This window comes from Manduca sexta, chromosome 26 (assembly GCF_014839805.1).
Source record: "Manduca sexta isolate Smith_Timp_Sample1 chromosome 26, JHU_Msex_v1.0, whole genome shotgun sequence".
Lineage (NCBI taxonomy): Eukaryota > Metazoa > Arthropoda > Insecta > Lepidoptera > Sphingidae > Manduca > Manduca sexta.
In genome coordinates, this window is record NC_051140.1 from 9,808,196 (window position 1) to 9,831,789 (window position 23,594).

General features: G+C 32.9%; 1 protein-coding gene across 5 annotated transcripts in view; it reads left to right on the forward strand.

Annotated features, from left to right (window-relative positions):
- Window positions 1–23,594, forward strand: part of LOC115442524 (cAMP-specific 3',5'-cyclic phosphodiesterase) — a 351,093-nt gene that overhangs the window by 129,775 nt on the left and 197,724 nt on the right. Inside the window, exon 1 of one of the 5 annotated variants that reach the window (XM_037443240.1) lies at window positions 8,714–8,948. The exons of 3 other annotated variants lie outside the window; for them this stretch is intronic. The gene's annotated coding sequence lies outside the window, so the exon portion shown is untranslated. Of the gene's footprint in view, window positions 1–8,713; window positions 8,949–23,594 lie in introns of those variants that run through there. One more of the 5 variants, XM_037443239.1, reaches the window with a different exon arrangement.

A 23,594-nucleotide genomic window follows, 5' to 3' on the forward strand; every position in this document is an offset into this window, starting at 1 on the left:
ATTTTTAGATTGGTTACAAAGCATTCGATCCAACTAGGCGTTGGCTCTTTGCTATGATATCCGTCTACATCGAACGCTTACCATATTAACCACAGTGATTAAAATACGCCATGGCTCAATAAATTTTAAAGCGATGATTGCGGTAATGCCTTCTCTCCTACATAATACATGAAAAAGGTTACAATGGCGCAATTTTGTTCCGCTCTTTGTTCGGTAAAGTTCTTGTAACATAAGTTAACGTCACACTTTCTTTCTAACTTCGAACTTGATAATTTGATCTCGTGAAATCGATACGTCACGAAATAACTTTTCTTAAAAATCGTCGTGGCAAGTCGTTACCGTGCGAATTAATGGCTGCGGTTATCAGTTGGTAGTCGTGTCGTTCTAAGACTTAATGCGTGGTCCTTTTATTCTTCGTGCAAGTTTTCTGAACAAAATATTATCTCGGTTTTCCGGCATTCTCCGGGATTGGATGTCCGATATAAGATAAGCTCGTTTCCTATTACATCAACGGATTGAAACATCCCTGGCGAAACACGATGCATCTGATATATCTTGCCGGATTTCTTCCAACAATAATATGGAATATATTTTTGATATAAAACTGAATGACGAGACGTGTAAACAAGGAAGGCGTGGAACTGTATATCGGTCGTCATCTTCAGATATAACATAATATTTAATCTCAGAATGTTCAGTTAGTTCATCTATTCAGTTATTTTGGCCATAAGTCTAAAACGTTTACAATATTACACTATGCTCAAAACAATTTACAATTATAAATTACTTACAAGAACTATAGCATGCCTGTAAAAACATCTGTTGGGATGAATATCATATATAACGGTATTTTGTACCTAATTTAGAAAAGAGTTAAATACTCGGATATCTTTCGCCCCAGGTGCCAGAGACGAAGGGTTCTAATAAACTGATTCCTGCTTCTCTTTATGTCATTTTTTTGTAGAATCTAATTGTTATTAGAAAATTTGCAGACTACAATTTTGCATATTAATATATACCTATATGTCGGCTTCACTTTCGGAAAATTTCACCTTTCGCCACTTCTAGGTGCATTGTTAACATAACTTGTCAGATGACGTATGATGTTCTTTAACCCAGAACACGAAAGTGATTACATTACCTATAATCTATACCATTATCTACTTCTTTCGGAAATATTCTGTAGTACTTATAAATACTTACCTAAGCAGTTTTTCGCGTTTAAGAAACCTACAACCTAGTAATGCTTGCAAGTCTTACAGACTGAGCTATATAGCCCCCGAGAGCAAGTTAAATTGTATAAGATAGCTTCTTCAGCGGCCCTCAATTCATTACGAACCCAATGTTACGTCTGAGTACAATAATTCTAGGTCGGTCAGTGCGGTGGTCCTTGCCTCCGGGAAAGCCCCACCCGCAAATTAATCCTATAACGTCGGAAGCTTATTCAGATGAGAACTTGTCCAAATTGTGTTACTACTAAGGGTATCCAAATGGTAAAGAATAGTACCTCGTGTGTATTCATTTGATATTGAATCGATGAAGAATGAATTGCAGTTTCATACTCTTGAAGCTTATGGTTTAAAGTTTGAGATTCAATGTTCACAAATTTTATCTAAAATATCCTCACAAAATTTAAATGGAAGTAAGTGCAATTGGGGCAAATTCTTGTAGATGAGTAAATGACAATACACAAATAATATATGATTGTCTCTAATGCCTTTCCATCACATCGTGCAGAATACATTCCACATTTTCAGCGGTAAAACATTGTTAGTGGCAATAAAGCGTTATTACCATGTTATTGCGTACAAGACCATAATACCAATTCGAGGGCGTGGATCTTTTAACAGTAATGCTTTCGCCTTTATTTACGCGCTGTGCACTCGGGAACGCGAAAGGATTATGGAAATGGACATTTTATATGGATTGCAGAGATATAAAGGTTTTCATCGCATTGAAATAAATCGAAATATTCATAAACAGCTCCTTAAAATAAGAGCTATTATGCACTTCAATTTATTTCTGTCTTCAACTTGCGAAAGTACCACACGTGTTGCTTTTGGAATTTATCCAAACTAAAATAAATTTTAATAAAATTTAATACGCAAACTACTTGTACAATGTTATGTCAACCCAAAAATATGATAATTATTAATTTACTTTGACTAAACGACACCAGAATTGGAAAGTGATTTAATCAAAAATTTACACATATACACGGAATCCGTTTGTACAGTTTTTTTCATAAACTATTTCACATAGATAATTAGCTTGGACCTAAATCCAAGCTATCTCTGTAAAGTTATGTGCGGAAAATCACACACATGAGGTTTTAAATTTCACTTTCGTAGCCTAAATGCAAACATTGGGGAACCTAGTAAATACATACGTGTAATGTTATACTAAAGAATCGGGTATTTATTGCATATTCTCGATAAAAATACAATTTATTGAATTGAAAATATTTTTCGGAAACGCTTTACAACTGCTATTTCACATTTATCATCATAATCCGTAATTGAAAAGTATAAATCTATTAAATCTGCAAGTAACTGCTGGTTCTAAATAGTGATTTGTTAGTTCCCGACCTCCAGTACGTTTCGGTTCCCGCTGGTTACGTCACAGGCGGTCGATACGGCGCACCCTGCGGCCGCTAACCGTGCGGCCCGCGACATAGGCACAACTTTTTAATACTTTTTTTATCATGCTCGGTTATCATATTACGCGAAAGATCATGAGAAACTGATTTCGTGAATTTTATTCGTTTAATCTGTTGGGTTTTTTTTTTTATATCTAATCTTATATTTTTTGTAGAAATAAGTAAACTGTAATTGTGACTTTCATTTTCAGGTAAGTTCAAAGCATCGTTTGTTATATTACCGGTAAGTATATCATATATGTTTATTAAAGAGGAATATATTCCCGGAGTCTTTATATCACAAAACAATTAATATCGTGCTGTTCTGGGGTTTATGCATGTCCATAATCGTATAGTTTTGATACTTGAACACGTATAATTTCTACAAACGTAAGAAAAAATTTATTAGTAATGCTATAACCTATAATAACCATGCGGTTGCCATTTGAATCAAAAGTTCGAAGTAGTGCCATAACACCCAACATTCCTCATCATTATTCAAAGAGTTTTGTTTTGCTTAAATTAAAACCGAGTCTCGTCTGCTATCTTCCACAATAACGCTAGCATGGCTGCCGTTTATTACGAACATTTCGTAGCAAATATAATATGTGAACTATAAGGTCGAAATTGGTGATGAAAACCTAGATCAAAGTATCAAATATCAAAATCTTTTTCCTTTCTTAATTTCTAAGAGTGTAAGTATTGACAATAAATTGGCGTGCAGTAAACGTCTTTTATATCGGCGGTCATATTGTGCTGAGCTTACTTTCATAATTATGCGATTTTACTTTTGAAAAATTTTAATTTTACCAAGAGTAAACTTTAAATTGTCATGAAAAGTACACGATTTCAACGTGACAAACTAATAAAGTTGTTTTTATTTCATACTTGTGCATAATATAAGTATCAAGTCTCCAGTGGTTTCATCGCGCCGAGCCGCAAAAATGGAAGAGGAATCTGAAATAGCTCTACCAACTCTTTTATTTGGGCCTTTGAACTAGAGCAAAAACTAACCAATTTTGTCTATTGAGTTTAACAAAAAGACGGTAACCTCGAGTGACTAGGAATATAAATCAAGATATAAATAGACCGGCGCAATTTTAATTTTTGACAATAATGTGTCTTTACAACTTTGAAAGAAAATATAAATATTTTTAAATAAGGAAGAGTCCTAAACTTTGATCCACATACTTTATGATAGAAAATAAACCTAGTTTATAAAATTTTATATATCTGTTTCACGAAACGGATAAAATATCATTTTTTTTTTATTAAAAGAATAATAATACTACCATGCTGATTATTATGTTAGTTTTTAAATGCAACAGCTGCATTTTTTTTAATACAAGATGAAGTAAAAAACAGTCGGCCATATTAGGAACTTACAGTGATCAATAGTCTTATAATATAAATTATAAATAAAAAGAACAGACATTGAAATATTTATTTCAATTTCGTAATTTATATTTCGTTACAAACTAGTGATGTAAATCTGAACTAATTAATCTTCGTTTAGACTTTTTCATCCCGCTCAGGATTTTCAAGTAATATATTTTATCTGTTCTATTTGTCTCCTTTGATACCAGACGAAAGCGACATGTTTATGTACGGTTATTAATCAAAGTGTAGGTCTTCTATCTGCCACGCCCATGTGAAAATATAAATAACCCTTGAGTTCTATGGAGATGAATACAATAACGAGTTTAGCACAACTTATAAACTATCTATGTTTAAAAAAAAACTGTATTATTTATTCCAAATAAAGATTTCTTATAAGATTTCTTATCGTTTTTTCACCCATATTTCAGCTATTGTGGAAAGCGCCTAACTTTTTGGCACTATTATATCGTTCATACTCAATTTCTGCGGACAAGTCGCGAAAGACATTTTTGTGGTTAGTTTAAAAGTTAGATTCGACTGTAGTAATTATTATATGGACAGATTTTAGTTGACAGCATACTAGACGAGACCAAAATTACGCAATAATAGTATTCTAGAGAACATTGTGTTCTTGTTATAAATCTAAACCTTGTGAAATTTCGTGGGTGACATACACTCTCCAATAATTTAAATTAAGTTCACCTTTTTGTGGTACATAGATTCTTATTTTACTGAAACCACACATCTTATTTAACCAAAGGTTTTTAGTAAAGAATTATTTTTTCGTTAATATAAAGCCTAGTACACACCTACGAATTTCCAGAACACGTTCATGCAGCGCACGTCTTGATTAAAACTACATGTTAAGTACAGATGGCGCACAAGTAGGTAATGTTGCTCGCACTTGGCTGGTTTTTCAAGGTACTTGAAATTTTAGCAAACATTTTATTTCTATTTTACATTCCATATTATTTGTTCTCGAAGAAATTGCTACAAGTTTTATTAAAGAATCACAAAACATGTATAGAACCTTCTTTATAATATAACAATATAGCATTGTTTGTAATTATACCTATAGGTATAAAGTAATTATAAAACAAAACAAAAAAATAGGAAAAATAAAACCCTTAATATAGGTGTGTGTATACTTTGGTAAATGCAAAGCCATTGAGTGTAAAAGCATTTATTAAAACCATTTTCGCCTTTCGAAAGTTTTGGAGTTATAGAAATTATAATTTACCCGATAGAACTTAATCCGGTTTCAGGGGTGATTTCCAAAACACCTTTCATGTTGTTCACTTACGGAACATACTCGTGTGTAAAATTTCATGCCCATAAAGCCATTAGTTTAAGCTGTACGTTGTCTGTAAGTAATGTAATGGATTTTATTAAATAGGGTAAAGGAATGGATATACTTTCAATTTATTATAAAGACTTTTACATCATTAAAAATCCAGAGATTATTTATTAATTACTTACACACATACACATTCATGCCTTTTATGTTTGCAGGGGTAGGCAGAGGCGCAACTACTGCATTCACTTTTCCTCATGCGTATTACGTTCTATAATATAATAGTGAGCGTGCATATCGACATGTAAGAAATATAATCCAAACTCCAGGCTTACTTTAAGCAGAGAAACCAAATATCAATTTGCCCGATCCGGAATTCAACCCTGAGACCTGAGTGGCAGTTGTACGATGTACGAAATTAATTTGTGTAGATATACACATATGTTCTCATTTTTTCCATCTTTAATAATAAATCAGTTTTTTGCACACCTTTCTGATTTCGAATACTGTAGCAAAAAAATCTAGTCGCAACGGACAACTTTCATCGCTTGGCTGCGTTTGTTTATTTCATTACCTAATATACAATATAAATGTGTTTATATATTATGTCTTCATATTCAAAATTATGGAATCGCTATTGTTTCATGAATAACTTCGCAATGAAAGAGCGGATAATCCGCTAAGGGTTCCAGGGTGGCATTCAATGCTGGCGACACAAACCACGTTTTATGCCCATCTTTATGCAGTCCAACTGAATAAAAGTGCTTTGTTCGTACCATTATATGGTAATCATTTTAACGCTATTAAAATTTCTCTAGATTCCAAATTGAAACCCTGCTGAACTTTTACCCGCGCTATGCACAAATTAAACGAAAGTTCTGTATTAAACTATTAGCTGTTTGGATATGCCCAATTAAATACTTTTACTTAAAATTTTTGTTTATATTCTGACGAGTGTGAGATCTAGTAAGGAAAATGTTAAAATTAAAATTGTCTTAAATGTTTAACTCATTAGGTTTAGGACTAGCAGGTTCATAGACTTTGGAAAATTAGTATATCACAGCAGGGGCCGTAACGACGATGCCTCTCTACAATCGTTAACGCTAACGTTGTTTATGAGAATGACATATTCTAGGATTTATCAATAGGAGATGTCATTCTTATAATTTTTTGTTGTTGACTATTAGCGTTGACGATTGTAAAAAACACATCTTGGCGACGACCCCAGTACATTAATTTATATCGCCTAGCTATGTACTTTCTCAACACTGTCTTTTTGATTTTAATCCGTTCAAATTGCCTATTGCGGCTTTAAAAAAGAACGTTTAGCTGCGATTCGAAATAATCCGCAGCACATAATACCCTGCACGCAATCAATAACTCAGGCTATTGGATTTTAGAACAAATATTTAAAATATTTTTTCAGTATGAATCGATTTTCGACCAAACTACTACAGTATCCATAGCGTTATTTCATATCGTATCGACGTAAACTATCTACTGATATTTATGTTAGTTGAACGATACATGTCAACTTCGTAATCAAGCAAATCGTATGTTCAGCTGTTCTGTACAAAGTTCTGCTCTATTTGGTATGAGTATAAGGTAATTATGTATGGATAAATAATATCATCACACGGCGCTCAGTCGTGTCTCTGATATACACGATGGGCTAAAGTTAGTGAATTACTTGATGTGTGTATAAACTTCGTTTATGAGAGTTTAGTGTTTCTCCTGCATATATTGCACATGTTTCGATATATTATGCATGATGCGAACACACCTATCGTAAATAATGTCTGTATACTAAGAAGGTGGTAGGTCCCTCACATGTGAGAGTCCGCCTGGGTGGGTACCACCGCAATGTCTATTTCTGCCGCCAAGCAGTAGTGTGTAGTCGCTGTTGTGTTCCGGTTTGAAGAACATTGTACTACTGGACATAATAATACTTACCATCCCATGTCTCAGGATGGCGAGCACAGTGGAATACCAAACAATACTTTTTAATTCAAGGTGTTCTACTGTTTATGGGCTATCGTATTGCTTACTATGAGCAATACCATAATCAGGTAATAATACCATCCTATTTGCGTAAGTAAGTATTATGAGAATTGGATTAATTTTTACTTCAAAAAGTTGTCCCCTGATTCCTACAATCTACTCTCAAATATACACAACCGCGGCCATAAAAACGAAACAAGAAAAATATTATGCAGATCCATCGTTGAAACCGTTAGTTATGGTCGCGAGTTCATTCAAAAAGTAAAATGATAAAAACATTCCAAGCAGTCGTTTCCACATTTTCTTATTTTCCTTGCAATTTATCCTTTTCTCCCTTCCGTAAAGTCAAATCGGTACGGTCGATCTCAAGTGATGCGCTTACTAACGAACGGCATTTCATTTTTTATTACAATTAGCTTTTGCTCACGGCTTCGCCCGCGTGAGTGAGTTTTCCGGGATAAAAGTCCCGCTATATATCTTCCCAGAATAAAACGTAGTACATGTCCTTCTCAGGGTCTCAAACTGTCATCATACCGAATTTCATCGAAATTTATAAGGTAAATGTTGAGTTTTGCGATTTCAGACATACAGACGCGATGGGCTACTTTGTTTCATAATACATGTGAGGATATATAGATCGTTATACGTACTAATATCGTTGTTAAGTCATAGTCATGTTCATGACTCAAGAGAGCTAAAGGATTTAACTTTAAGATTTACATTTGAATAGGATTTGTTAATGCACACAATTAGCTGCATTCATTGCTTACTCAAGTTAAGCCGACCCATCCATGATAATTATTCTAATCATCGCTTATGGTTCCCTATTATCGCTTTTAATTGCTTTAAAAGATTAAGTATAGTCAAAGCTCTTTTATATATTTACGTCGTGTAAATTGAATGTGTAATGTAAATGATTCTATATAAATACAGACGTATACATGTACAAAATACATCTATATAATTTCGTTAGCCTTCACAATACCGATGCCTAAAAGTAAAACCTATAAAAAGGCCAACGCGTCGGATATCTACAAAATGGCTCATATCATAGTGCAATTTGTTCAAGGGCACTGCCATTTCCATTAGTTTAATAACGCTCTTTATGTCGATACATGACGTCACGTGGTCACAATTATTGTTGGTCAGTGACATATACTGGGATACGCGTGGGGGATGATCCAGGTCGATGCACTCCCTCACCACTTCACCAGCCAGGCGGAGAGAGCCGCCGGTGCCGCTCCGCTCGGCTGAGCAGCGCAACGCGGCGTTCGCGGTCCGCGCCGCTCGTCGCTCCGCTAGCCGCCACCAGCGGCACCGACCCGCTGGCAGAGTGGCAGCCGCGCGCGGCCGCCGGCGAGCACCCGAGCGGAGCGCACGCCGCGCCGCCGGCCGCACGGCACGCACAGTCCTCTCCTAACCGCGAGTGAGCGCGCTGCCTGCCGCGGCGCGCCCTCCGCACACCGTAGCAGGCACATGCCTACGAAATGTCACCTACCTACATTTCCTGATAACGCCCGATTAGCAATTAACACAGCCAAATAGCACACCTAGTGCGCGGCATTGTTCAAATAGTTGTTAACGGTTTTATTATCGAATTGTTCTCATATCAAAATCCAAAGTGAATTATTCCGAGTAAGATTTGATGTGCTTCTTTTGCATATAGAATGTGTTGCTAAACGTACGACTTTCAAAACACATAATCTCATTGTACTTTTGAGAGTGTCATTTATTTGTAGTTGACTCGTTGCCGCGAATAATGTAGCCGCGTGTTTATGTGCATGTTGAGTGTAAAGCCATGTGTTACTTTCGCAAGTAAGCAGGAAACAATAACTAAACGCATCGCCGCTTGCAATGTTACGTTATAAATTCATGTGCCGATAATATGCTTACATGGATTCGAAATGTGACGTAACGAATCCGGTTTTTGTTTACGGATCTGATGCTGATTTTGACCTTGACGGTAAGACATAAGACTTGTAACGGCAGTTTTAACATGTTAACAGAAAACTGTAATAAACCGACCATATAACTACACCTTTTATTTTGCCAAACATTGCAGTTCACATTAAGAAAACTATACAAACGCGAGCCGGCAATAACGTTGAGCGGTGGTTTAACTTCAACCATTGTCCTTAGTGCGAGGCAACTATCTACAGTAATCACTCACAAAACATTCACGACGCGGAAATTAATCTTAAATAACCAGCTGCTCACTGTATGGAGACCGCGTACGGTACCACTGTCTACAATAGTTATTGCCCATTTCAAACACACAGCTCGCTCATTCATAAACATAGCACCACATAATATACCCACACTATGTGCTCATACTTTTTACTATTCAGTTAATTAATTTAATAGGTACAGGTAATATGTTCTGTACGTGCAGTAAATTAAAAGGGACGTTAAACAAAGAAATTATCTCGACAATCCACACCTAATATCGTTTCGTTTATATCAAACTAACATCTTGCAAAAGGAGGAAAAAGGCGCGAGTTTGATGTAGTTAGCATACTATCTGAACTACAAATGGGGAGATCTTATAAATGAAGTATAAGATGACTGTAGGTCTGGTAGAAAAAAGATAGTTCTTCATAAAATAAAGGAATAAACTAGCTATATTTGTAGGTAATACTTTCATTACATTTTTTTCACTTTCAGCTAAAAGACTTCAAAATCTTATTAAGTTATATATCGAAATGCGAAGAGACAATGACAGGTTGCTCGTTGAACTGTTTCAAAAAGCTTGGCTTATAGAAAATGCTTTCTTAGTCATAATAAAATATGGTAAGCCTAGATAAAGTACTTAAATGTTATCTAAGCATAATTCCTAGATTAGCATGAAAACGATCCTAGTCAAGGAACTGTCTTTATAAAAGTTACGTACAGGCACATTACTTAAAATTACTTATATAATTTTAGTTAATATACATTTTGTAACTAAATACTTATCTTTGAAATAACAGTAACATCCTATACATGTTCGTATTATAAGTTACCACTGTCCTTTGTTGTCATTCTAATTTAAAAAAAGAAACGTTCGTTTAATGCGTACAATTAAAACACGCACACGTAGCTCGATTAAAAAAATAAAAACCCTCAATATGTTGTGGTAAAATATGGAACAAGCGTTTTGTACGCACATGGATTTTAAAATTAAAAAACAGAAGTGGCGCACCCAAAGAAGTTCTTCATTTTCCTGGTTACCTATCGAAGTTGTAAAAGTTGATAAAAACATGTATCCCAGTCTTTTAGGTTTGTATTTTTATGTATACCAGCGAAATATTCTTTTTTAATAATGGCAAATCGTTCTATTCCCTGAACGTGTTAAAAATATTGCGTAAAATATTTTGAATACAATATATAATGACATGGTCTCGGTACGATTATGAAATTGCATTAATTGTCGGTTAAGCAATATTCCTTGCATTAACATCCATTTTTCCATTAAAATTTTCATAATTAAATCTTTTTGCATGAATTGCAAATACTTCTCGCCTATACCTGCAACATAGTAACATAATTAATATGTAATGATATTTAAAAATATATATATCAAACATCAAATGTCACGTTGATAATAATGATTGTAACGATTATACTCCCATACAACTATATTCAACATGAAATTGATTCCTGGATGCACTTTAAATCTATAATTATATCACTTAAATAATAATTTTACAGCCATGAAGTAATTCATTTGAACAAAATATATACCCGTTTTGTTGTACTGAGGTTATAAAGTCAATAAATGACAAGTAAAAAAAAATTTACTTCATTATCTTAGTAGCCGCTATAATGTTGCCACTTAACTTTTAAAGTAAAATTGCGAGGAATAGTTTTTTTGTTCCAGTTTACTCCTAGTTTCGTTCGCTTGGGAGAAAATAAATTATTATTTTCATTCGCGACAAGTTTCGCACGGAATAGAAAATAGACTGCTAGAAGATCCGTTAACTTTAATTCAATGTCTCTTATAACAAATGGTTGTATTAGAAATAACATTTTACTCCTAATATTGTTTGCGACAATTAATCATACAATTAGACAATATTAGAGTTTCTGATAATTAAAAATTTGTATAATCTACAAGGAAATATACCTAGAGTGTTAAAATTCGACTAATCGGTACAGATTTATGTGCCCTTTTTGAAGTGCATAATTCATTCAACTATGTAAACTAGATTCTGAAGAAACTGTCTTATAGAAATTCGGTCCAAGGACAAAAGGCAGCTAAATTCAACGGAATTTATAAATAACTTGATAGGTGTAACCAGAGATAACATTTGTTGGACGTGGTGGACTGCGGATACCAAGGCCCATTCCGATGTCATGTGACTTGACATGACAGATTAAGTCGTGCTATTTTAATATTGGGGAAACCGCGTATAGCTTTCTTAAAAATGCCGGCAGTATCCTTCACAATTGACTTAAGATGCGGGTTTAATTACTTGTACTCGTACCTTTACCCAATTTATGTTCTCTCGTAAAGAATATCTTATTTCGCATTTCCTACAAGCCTTTGATGGAGTATTATATCACATCACTAATATTAAAATAGCACTGAAATATACCACCTTGACTAATTTAATAGTCAAATTGATTTTTATATCTATTTACTTCAAGATTGGTCCGAGAAGTATCCTTATCTCATAAGTTGTTTTAGTATATTTGAATTAAATTCTCGAGTATGTTTCTAAATTCTAAGAGAAATTCTCCTCGAGTTTAATACTGACAGCCTTCCTGATCTCTGTTTTGAATCTTCAACGAGATCAAGCAATATCCCTCAGGATCACGCCATAAAATGTTACAATTTATGTTGTTTATATCTTTTACTACCTTATATAATATTACCTTTGCTGGTTGTAGGTTATATTTTATATTCGCCTCGATAGCGACCACCATATACACATAGTGTTAAAACCAAGGGGCATGTTCCGGGCTCACTCTGTGTATATCTCGTTCAAACAGGCCGGCATACTTGTGTAGACTGGTAAAGAATAATCATCTCTCATTAGTCGACACTATCTGGATCTCACATCTTTTACCATCAAGTGCACTGTTTCACTTTGCCGTATAAAAAAAAGTTAAAGGCTGTCTACATTATCAAGTATAATTGCGTTTAAAAATAATATTTTGTTTCAACACTTTAAAACATGCTGTTCTTTTCACTCTAATGTATCTTTAATACAAAACGACTCTTTGTGTTTTACTTAATATTACGTTTTTTTGCCTCACCACAAACATCTCCAGTCACAGTTTGTAAAAAAATGAAAAAAATCGTTGAATTGATAATCTCTCCCTTTTTTCGAACTCGATTAAAAATGTAAATCGCACACGGATGACGAAATCAGAACGTCGCATTTATACCACTATGGCAAAGACGAGCAAAATAATAACTACAAGCAAAGCGGTACATGATATACACTCAACAATTAATTTTAATTTATTCTTATAAAGAGATCAAAAGTAATTATTTCCAGAAAATTTTGTAAAGCCGACACATTTGTATTAAAATACTCTTACATATTCAAAGACGTAATTTATTTTTTAAATGCCAACTTCGTATTATATTTTGCGTTTATCAATTTAGAAGCAGATAATAACTTCATATACTGGGGCTAAGAAGCTATGAAAATAATATTATCATATTAAAATATATTTTTTTGAAACTGACATTCCAGTAATTACATATTGTATGAAATTATATTTAATGAAAGTAGAGTTTGAAGATACTGTAGTTAAAATAATTGGTGAATGGGAGATTATATTTTTAGAACATTATTATTTCTAATTGTTTTCCTTTTTGGGTTAATATTGGATATTAAATATTTAAAATTCCCACGAGATCTCCTGAATCTCTTCTTAAGTATATTTATGCGGACTTTACCATAAAGTCTTAGATGTGAGTAACTCAGGAACGCGAAACATGATGTTAAATTGAAGATGTAAAAAAAATTAAACTAATAAGCATTTGGAAGCTAGTTTTATTACTAAACTTTCAAGCAATTATAAAAGAGCTTGGTAACTAAAAAGAATGCAGACTTACAGATTTCGTTTTTAATATTTCTAAAAGTATTTCTACTCAGTGGAAAATTATTCTCATTTCGTAATAATCTCTTTGAACGAACGCAACATTTTCATTCGAATACTAGATATTACAGAAAGTAATATTCGTAGTAATTATTAGCGAATTAAAGTCTAAAACATATTATATGAGTTAGTATTATCGTGAATCCGCAAATAGGGATCGTGGTCCCTACCAAAAGATTTCTCAAACTCGTAACATGATTCGTATTGTTCCTACTTCTAGGATTTAAAAAATGATAGTTACATTAGCTACTAATTATAACTGATAGATTTATTTCTATACAAGTTACCCAGAAAAAGATCTGCGTATTACTTTTGTGATCTCTTGTTGTCTCTCTTACATTCTTCTACTTTATTTTTATATGTCCATATTAAGATAAAAATTTCTTAGCTAAACTTTTTTACAAAACATAAAACCACTTAAAATAAAATAAAAGCGCGAAATTTTATTGAACTTTTTTCTTTTAAAATGTCATATTAAGTAACGAATTTTGGCAAATTCCGGTGCAAAATATTCGTTTCAAACTCCCTATAATGTGCCCCTCTGATTTTGCTCGTACTCCACACTTCCCTTGCAATATTAGTTTTCTACAGAATTCAATTCCCATCTCATTACTTAGAAGGCGAGAACTCCAACTACAACATGGTAGGCCCGTAAATTTCTAACGACAATGTACAATAGGAATACATACTACAAGTTTTGATTATGTTGTGTCTAGTTTTTAATAATAAGATGCGATGGAAGTAAACTGTAAATCCGGTTCCTAACAAAGCCCAACATCCATATTTTTGGTATTTTTTTGTGCTGTGCAGAAACATACTACGTTTTATTTAGTTCTTTTATTATTACTTTTTACAATATTTTACAAACTAATCATTTTATTTTCAATGAATTGATTATATGAACATTTTAAAATTAGGTAGGCATTCAAGAGTTCCGTCACCTTATTTGTGTTTGTTCCTTCTCGTTTATAGTTATTACTCCTCTTGTTTATTAGCTGTACAATTTTTCACATGAAATGCTATAGATTTTTGCCGATGGCTCGATAAATCTCTATATGCTAATTTGTATATATTTTTCTCTCTAAATGTCGGAAAGCATCGAAAATTATTATTATTTTGGTAGTACAGGTCTTTGTGGGCAGTGATCATTTACCACTAGGTAACCCAACTGCACGTTTGCACGCCTCCTGATAATGGTTTTGAACAAAAATAAAAATACCCACTGCAGTTAAAAAATATTTTTTTATCTTTATATACGGTATAATAAGAAATTTTACACTATGAAATGTGTAACAAGCAATGTTATTTTCTTTCCAATTCGTATTTTATGATTAAGTATAAACAAATATATACAAAGAAAAAATCCAATTCTGGGTAATTATATTATGAAATATTTTAACTTTATCATAATATATTTATTTCTTCACATCTTTGGCACCGTAGATAGCTTCGATTCAGATCAATTTTATTCGCTGAACATACAATACATACTAAATGAAGGAGTTTTAAGGCCTGCACATTATAAATAACAAATATTATATAAAAATAAAACAAAATTTGAGCAATTATATGGATTTTTTTAAACTTTATTGTGCCCGCATTTATGGCTAATGACGACACAGTGTATTTATCATACCTAATTGTAATATTTATTTCTGCACATCTTTTGATTCAGATAAGCTTCATTCGATTTACATACGATTGATACTAGATAAAGAAATTTGATGCGTGCATACTATTTGTACTAATAATACGGAGCACAGTGCTTAAATATATTTTAAGAAATTGATGTAGGTAGTTACTAAATGCATAACATTAACGTGTTTTGCAATACACACACATATTATCGCAGTGAAGACCTCGAACGAGTTTAAACAAAAACAGCATAATAATATTTTAAGTCGAAATGTATGTCCAACAAAATTGTAATAATAACTATGTATAAACAAAATCGGTAGGTATTGCCTACATGTAGATTGTAGATGGGTGTTGGGGGTTTTTATTTTCCTGGTTTTTCATAAACCAAGAAATATAATATAAGGAATCGAAATCCAGCAAGTTTAAGTATTTAGTATATTATTACATTACAGTGTAGGGAATTTCCAAGTCCTGGGTATTTTTAGAATCCCTATAAAATACAAAATTCTAATGTTTAAATAAATCAACACAAATAATTAGATAATCAACTTATAGCATGTGCGTAAAATACTGTCAGAATGAATTTGTTTTTTTTTTTTTTGCAAACACACGTCTACTTTAAATATATTAAGGTAGTGTTTAATTGAAGTATTGTTGCTACCCAATGTTGTATTTGGCTGCCATGTCGGTATAGAAGTAATGCGTACGCAGTACGACTACGACTACCGTGCTCATGTCTTGGGTTTAAATCCCGTGTCGGGCCAAAAAAATTGCTACTCGGTTTTGCAATTTAATAAATTACTCCGTAGCACCTCGGAGTCAGAAAGTTAGCGGTGTGATACCCCGTGCCTAAGAAAGCACGTAAAGCCGTTGGTCCCACATCTAATCTCTATTCGGTCATGTCGGATAGCCTTTCTCACCGGACAAAGAGAGTGGGGAAACAGTGAGCGCACGTGTGTATTGCGCACATACTAGTCCACTATATTAACTACTGCATACCTGGCTAATCTCCGTTGAAATTCGGCTATGAGGGATTCGATATTTTTACCCAATGTGTATGAAAGCCATAAAACCAATATTTTAAATCAAAGTAATATAAGTATCTCCCCAAAATAGGTATTATGATATCCTAATTTAATAAAACCGATTCTTTTTTTTTATGCTTTTTAATTATTTTTTTATGCTGCTGGCCATTATTTTTTAAAATTATTCTGTAGTATAAGTAGTACTAGTAATAAGTGTATTTATACAAATAATACAAATCTAAAAGTTTGTGAAAATTTTTGGATGTATGTTCTTTTATTAAAAGTTAACACAGAAATAACTGAACGGATTTGAATGAAATTTAGCACACGGGTTAGACCACATCTTGGATTACTAGACTTAAGCTACTTTTTAAGTTGGCAACGTGCTCCCATGGCAAATAAGGAATTTTGTACTTTATGATAAATGTATGTTACAGACATTACGGCATTATCACACTACAAATATTTCCGGAACGAGGAAAATTCATCAATAAACATCAAGTAAAAATTAACTTAAATATAATTTGTTATTACCCTTTTGATTTGAGTTGACATCCAAATTAAATATTCATTCATTTACATATCCGTCATACAATGACGCGGTTCTATTGAGTTGAATTACTAATAAAATATTTATTACTAAAACATACTTTACCGTGCATCAACAATTACTATGTGGGGTACGCACCTATATACGACATAAGGATTGTTACTGACAATTTAATATGACTGCTCTCAACTGAATGAACCTATATTATGGATCAATACTGTGCTATTTTTGAATAGTATTATTCCAAATTATTACATCTTTTTAAGCTATAGTGAAATAATTGAAATAATTGGGGTTGTCAAAGAATTATTCTAAATACAAAAATATATTATATATATCAAATTTGTATATGGGTAGGTAGGTTACTTTACGTGCGTACAAATTACAAGAACTGTTATTACACATCAAATTAATTGGAGTAAGATAAATATTAGCTACCTACTTATGGAAAAAAAATCACATAGATAAACACTGAGGCTAGTTTCTCTCACCTCAATCAAGAATTTCTCTGAATTGTGGACGTTAAAATGTCAGGCGAGAAAAATATTCTATGACACAGGTTTCCATATATACCATTTCAGTAAATATTTTGTAATAAAATAGCCTGTGACTCTACTGGCGTGAAAGTTTTTTCGGTATTCATATTTTTCGGGCATAAAAAGTAGCTTATAGCATTTGAAACAAATGTAAAAAACAAATGTATGTACTTTCCTATTGGTGAAAACATTTTTAAAATCGTTTTAGTAGTTCCTGAAATTAACGCGTTCAAACAAAAAAAACTCTTAAGCTTTATATATTAGTGTAGATAAACAATGTGTGATGGCAAATATACTAAAAATTATAATATATTTTGAAATTATATTTGATTTATTCCTGGAGCCACGCTATAACGGACCTAATTTTACCATAAGAACGGAATATCTGGATACTATATCAGTATTTTAGGTTCATGATACTTATTCGAAAGTTTTAACAGATAGTAAAATAATTCACTTCCGTACTTTTACTTTTAATTAAATACGTTTGTCCTGTCAAGGTTGTGATAAAACAAGCGGTTTAAAATTACACGGCTTTACTTTACTTTAATTAAAAGGTGTTTTGTTAATACGAACATCAAATTACAAGAAGTCCGTAGAGCCCAATTTACACGAGAGAAGTTTCTCGCATGTCAGAAGCAATACTGTTATAGAAAATTGTGAAGCCGCATCTCGCTTTTACATTCCATTGGATGCTCTAGAAGATAATACAGCACCTAAGTCTTACCAAATAGTATGTACCTAATATAATGAAATCATAAATTTGGAGATGGAGATTGATAACTAGAATATATTTTGTACGCCTTTGAGTGAGTTTACGCAATATTTTGCATTAAATATGAGTGATCCTTTTATCAAATCCGATAGTTACGATTTTATAGTCGTAAGTGTACAGATAACTACAATCCATGTGAATATTCAAATATTGAGAATAATATATTTAAACCAAGTTTCATATAGCATGCTAGGGTCGTATAATAAACTCAACGTTATAAACAATGAGAATGTATAAATAGAATTATTTGAAGTATAATGATGTCATTGCGAATGTTGCCGTCAGAATAGATGCTACATTCTCAAATTTTATATTTACTCACAACTTTGTACTAATAACAAGTTACAATAGTTCTTGTATGGTCATAAACTTGGTGACTTAACACACCTCTTGATTACAGTCAACTAACCTTTACTGTTGTCTTATCAGGGTCCACAATCAGAAGTAATTGCGTCCGTTATTGTTATAAACGTCATTATAAAATATGTTTATGCTATAAAAACAAAAATAATTTCTTGTAATAATAATCCAACGTTTTCATACAAGGCACGTTTTAAAGTGTCATGTAACTCGGCTTTACTAATTTACCCTAAACAGAAGTTGGTGAGTTTAATGTTAAATAAAAATTAAGAACCGCTTCAATACCGCGGCTTCAACTGAAACCCAAAACCATTCCCTATCAAGGTATACAATCAGCCGTTATTGCGTTTATTATTGCCCTAAAAATGATTATTAACTTATGTTAATTTTGTAATGAAAATGGACTTCTGAAACGATTTTAACTCTCAAATATATGAATATTAAAAAAATAATGTTCCCTGACAGTTTCGTTACGCATGCTGAACTTCAAACATTTAGATGTCAAAGCGATTAAACACCCGAATACCTTCCAGATCAGAATCTTAAAATGAGCAGTTGAATGTGGAATTTCAATTGAAATTGTCCATATTGCGACATCCTAACTGCCTTTTTGGTCGTCTTATATAATTCTGTTTAAGAAACTTCAAACTCAATTTACATTTTTATTTGACATTCTTTTATAGTCTGCAAGCACAAAACTTCTTACAAAATTTTGTGTTAAAATTGTAAGGAATTTAGATTCGCATGGTTCATTTTGTTAATTAAACGAAAAAAATGTATTCAAAAATGTATGTTTTGTAATGAAATAGCTTTTTCCCGCAGCTCCGCCTGCCTGAAAAAGTTTATACGTAATAAAATTCTCGATATATATTTTCCCGAGATACGTCCTTACCAGTGTCTCAAAGTACCCCATACCAAATTACACCGAAATCAGTTTAGTGGTTGGTATAGCATTTTACAAGTGAAGAGCGAACGTTAGGTCAAAGGACCAATCATAAAATTTGTATCCGAGTAAATCAATGCAAGTATTAGGTGAAGAAAAAACTTTGTATCCCTTTTTAATCACATCGCGCACAAAGAATAGAGTAAAATTTGGCATAATCAAAGTTCATATAGAGAAGGAGTCCAGATCCGGATAAAATTTATGAAAAAGTATTTGTTACAAAATGTTAATATTAATCTGCGTTTTAATTATCTAGTAAACTATGATTTTTTTGCCATATTGACCAGTCTGTACAGCCGTTATTAGATATCGTAGTTTACTTCTCGTTATTGTAGTTTGAACATTTTATGCCTTTACCCTTGTCTGTGTTTTCATCTCTGTTATATTATAACCCTTTTTCTCAAGATCACTAAAGATATTAGTTTAAATGAAATATATAAATATATCTAAAAATAACAAACAATTTACAATCGCACGATTTAAATGAAAGTTAAATTAAATCCTCCCATATTGTGGTCTATGTCTTAAACGAAGAAAATAAAACTATTAGAATAGCTATATCTGTTATTGACATTGTTATTATTAATCTTGATACTAGAACGAAGGAACGAACTTATATGAATTTGCTTCTACAGACAAATAACCAAAACTAACTTGAATTTCAGTTTGATAGCACATCAAATTTTTAAACTGTATTATCACGCACAAAAGACAAGCGTCTTTCGACACAAAGATATTGATAGGCTCCGAGACGTCAACTTGATGGGCATATCCTGCAACGTTCAACAACTACTTGAGTATCGAATAGAATGGTGAGTGTTTCTGGCTTAAGTAATCCCCAAGGGCAAGGCCAGGGAAGATATACGACCGCGATAATCTTCAACAAAACGAAATCGCTGAAAAAAATACTTAACGTATTTGTCAAGACAGCGATTCGATGGCGTTAAGGGAATTTAGTGGGAAATGAATAGAATTCTATTGCATATACTAAATTATGTTACATATAATTGAAACTCAGTGATGTCAGTTATGCATTCCGTAGCGCTCTAACAATATATCACATATTATTTATAACATCAATGCACCATTTCAAATGACGAATTAGGTACACGTATAGCTAAAGCACACAGTCCATTAACAAAATAAAAAAATCATTTGTGATTCTGTAATATATATTTTTCTTCGTCCAACACAAGAAAATTAATAAATATCCTTCAACTTCAATTAGCACTTCAAACTCAATCAGAGACGTCACCAACCTCTAGACTTTATTCACAAACATAATAATATTGCTTAATAGCTTGGAATCCAGCGTTTACATCTATGTCACATTCTGTATCAAACATATCGAAATAGCTATAATCATTACATTATTTATTAGCCTTTGCCTTCGCTTCCGACTTATCTGCGTGGAAGTTTTACCAGTAGTTTTCCTATTAGTGGACAAAATTTCAATTTCAAAGTCGGTTTAGTAGTTCTTAAGAGTAACGCGTTCAAAAAACAAACAAATTTTTCAGCTTTATATGAAGCTGAATGACGCAAACATCGAAACTTGTGGTTATTTGGTATGGTATGACTTTGGCATATGATGAATGTGCCGAAAACACGAAATGTTGTTAAACTTTAGGCTCTGTAAAGACAATCAAGTTGTTGCTGAAAAACTGCCCTGGACAGCAGTTTTACCAACATCAGCAACTCTCAGTTTTATAGCAATAATATATTATTTCACTACAACAAATTGTCAATGTTAGCGCAACATGTTCAATAGGTTAAATTAATTTAAATTCTATAATTGATTCTTCCCTACAAAGAGCTTAAACCAAACGACAGCATTTTACCCCGTCAACGGCTTAATGGGTTAAAAAAATACATAATAAATATATAACATTTCATGAAATAAACACATGGATTGAGAATTCGATCACAGGTAATTTCATTAATTAATCGACGTATGCTATCACCACAGCTTAAAGCCCACATCAATTCACGATCGTCGAAAGAAAGTGTCGAGTGCTATTTGTTACCCACATCTCGTGTCCCGAGGGACGTGACGCGCATACCCGAGTTACTTCACAAGTTTTTGCTCAAAATGTAAATTCGGTTGTACTGAGCAGATAATACGTTTACGTGGTTTACACTAGAACGCTCATTGTTATTGTTCTACAAATGTAATCATTGTTAATTACATGCTAGATACAATGATTACACAATATACACCTCAGTGCGAACATATTTATGTAAAGGTGTACTTATCATAAAGCAAATAGTATTATCAACAAAGGATTCTATTGGTACAGCAGATTATTGTGAAAAATATTATTGTAATAATAGTTCATAAGTTTTGATTAGCGTCTCTGTTGATTTTATTTGCGGATATATCATAATAAACTGTAAGTCCTGTGCTTGATGGATTTTTCCATAGAGTAGAATAATGTATTAGCATAACCTAGAAAGTTAGAATTATTTAAAGCAATGTTTCACAACGTAATGCACTATTGAAACTTCTTCCTAATGTCAAACAAATTTGAACCCAGTCATTTCGCTGATTAGGTTGATCACTGACCAAAAACATTTATTATTAACACAGCAAAATATTAGTACAAAATAATACAAAAGCCCTTTAGATATTCGTCTTAAATGTAGCGGTAAACTATCATTGTTCATTCGTGTTACCATCCCATAACAATAAGGTCAAAAGCAGACTAGCGAGACTAATGGGGTTCCTCCAAACCTTTTCGGGTACGGAACCCTAAATACGACGACACATGACATTATTATTTATCGCCATAATAACAGGGTTCGTCTATTGTTGCTCTTTCTTACTGTAGTAGAATTCGAAGCTCCTATAGGCCAAAGGAGCATGCATACAACGTAATCTATACCCTATCTATACTCATATAAAGCTGAAGAGTTTGTTTGTTTGTATAAACGTAGTTATAAACGGAGCCGTTATTAACGGAGCTTATAATTTGAATTGAAATATTTTTTTAGTTTTGTATGTACCATTTATCGAGGAAGGCTATATGACATCACGCTATGACTAGTAGGAGCGGAGCAGCAATGGAAAATGTTACAAAAAACGTCCTCGCAAAATTTTCCTAAATTTATTCCTTTTAAGAGCTTCCGTTGCATGCTCTGCATAAGCAGTTAAAGTTATCTATGATGGAATTATTTCTCTAAAAAAGTTCTAAAAAATACATATATCATAAAATAGAATCAACCGCCGTATCTGTTTACATATCTGAACGCGATTATCTAAAAATGCGTAACGGATTCCGAATAAATTTAATATGGAGATAGTTAAAGACCCTGGGAAGACTATAGGCTAATTTCTATACCGAAAAAATATATAATAATAATATCAGCTCTGTATTATATACTTGCCCACTGCTGAGCACGGGCTTCCTCTACTACTGAGAGGGATTAGGCCTTAGTCCACCACGCTGGCCTAGTGCGGATTGGTAGACTTCACACACCTTTGAAATTCCTATAGAGAACTTCTCAATAAGAAAAAATATATAGCGGGACTTATATCCCGGAAAACTCCTTAATACGGGTGAAGTCGCGAGCATAAGCTAATAGATTATAATAGAAATATTACACAAAAAGAAATAAAGATAAATTTGTTATGAACGGTGTAATGGAGTCGGTCTACATTTTCCAATATGGACGTACTCGTCCTCGTACGTTTGCAAATAGCCATAAATTTAAAGATAAGGTTGGGAATATCGAACTGCGAAATGGCTTCTCGTCATGCTAATATTGTATTGGTTGATTTGTGACGGGCATTTCAAAATACTAACTGCGGAATATGTTGGTTATTTTCATTACTCACCACAGTATAACGGAATATATTTTTTAAATATATTTTTTTTACTTGGAAGAAGTAATATCTAGACATCATTTACTGTTCCATATTATAGTCAGTCCAATATTGCAATTCTATCTGTTTCATTGGCCACTTTTGTTTTCCCTGTGGTAAAACAACCGGCGATATGCAATCCGAGTATTTAGTACAAATTTCAACTTGATACTTCTACACCTACCTGAATAAAAGGGTCTAGACAGACATATGGGCGTCAAAGTAATTATATATGGGTTCCTTTTGAGGTACGGAACCCTGAAAACGTAAGAAAATATTTACAATACATTGAACTTTTTATTACCACCCAGTCATATACTCGTAAAAATACCCATAAAGTCGTTTAAATAAAGAATATTAAAACATTAGTGGGCGTTAAATCATTTCGTGGGTAGTAAAGGGATTTTAGTTTCGAATTGCGAATGTGTGTTTATTTTAATGTGGCAATCAAAACATCGGATCACGTTTCGTTGTAATCTCAAAATTAGTATTCTTG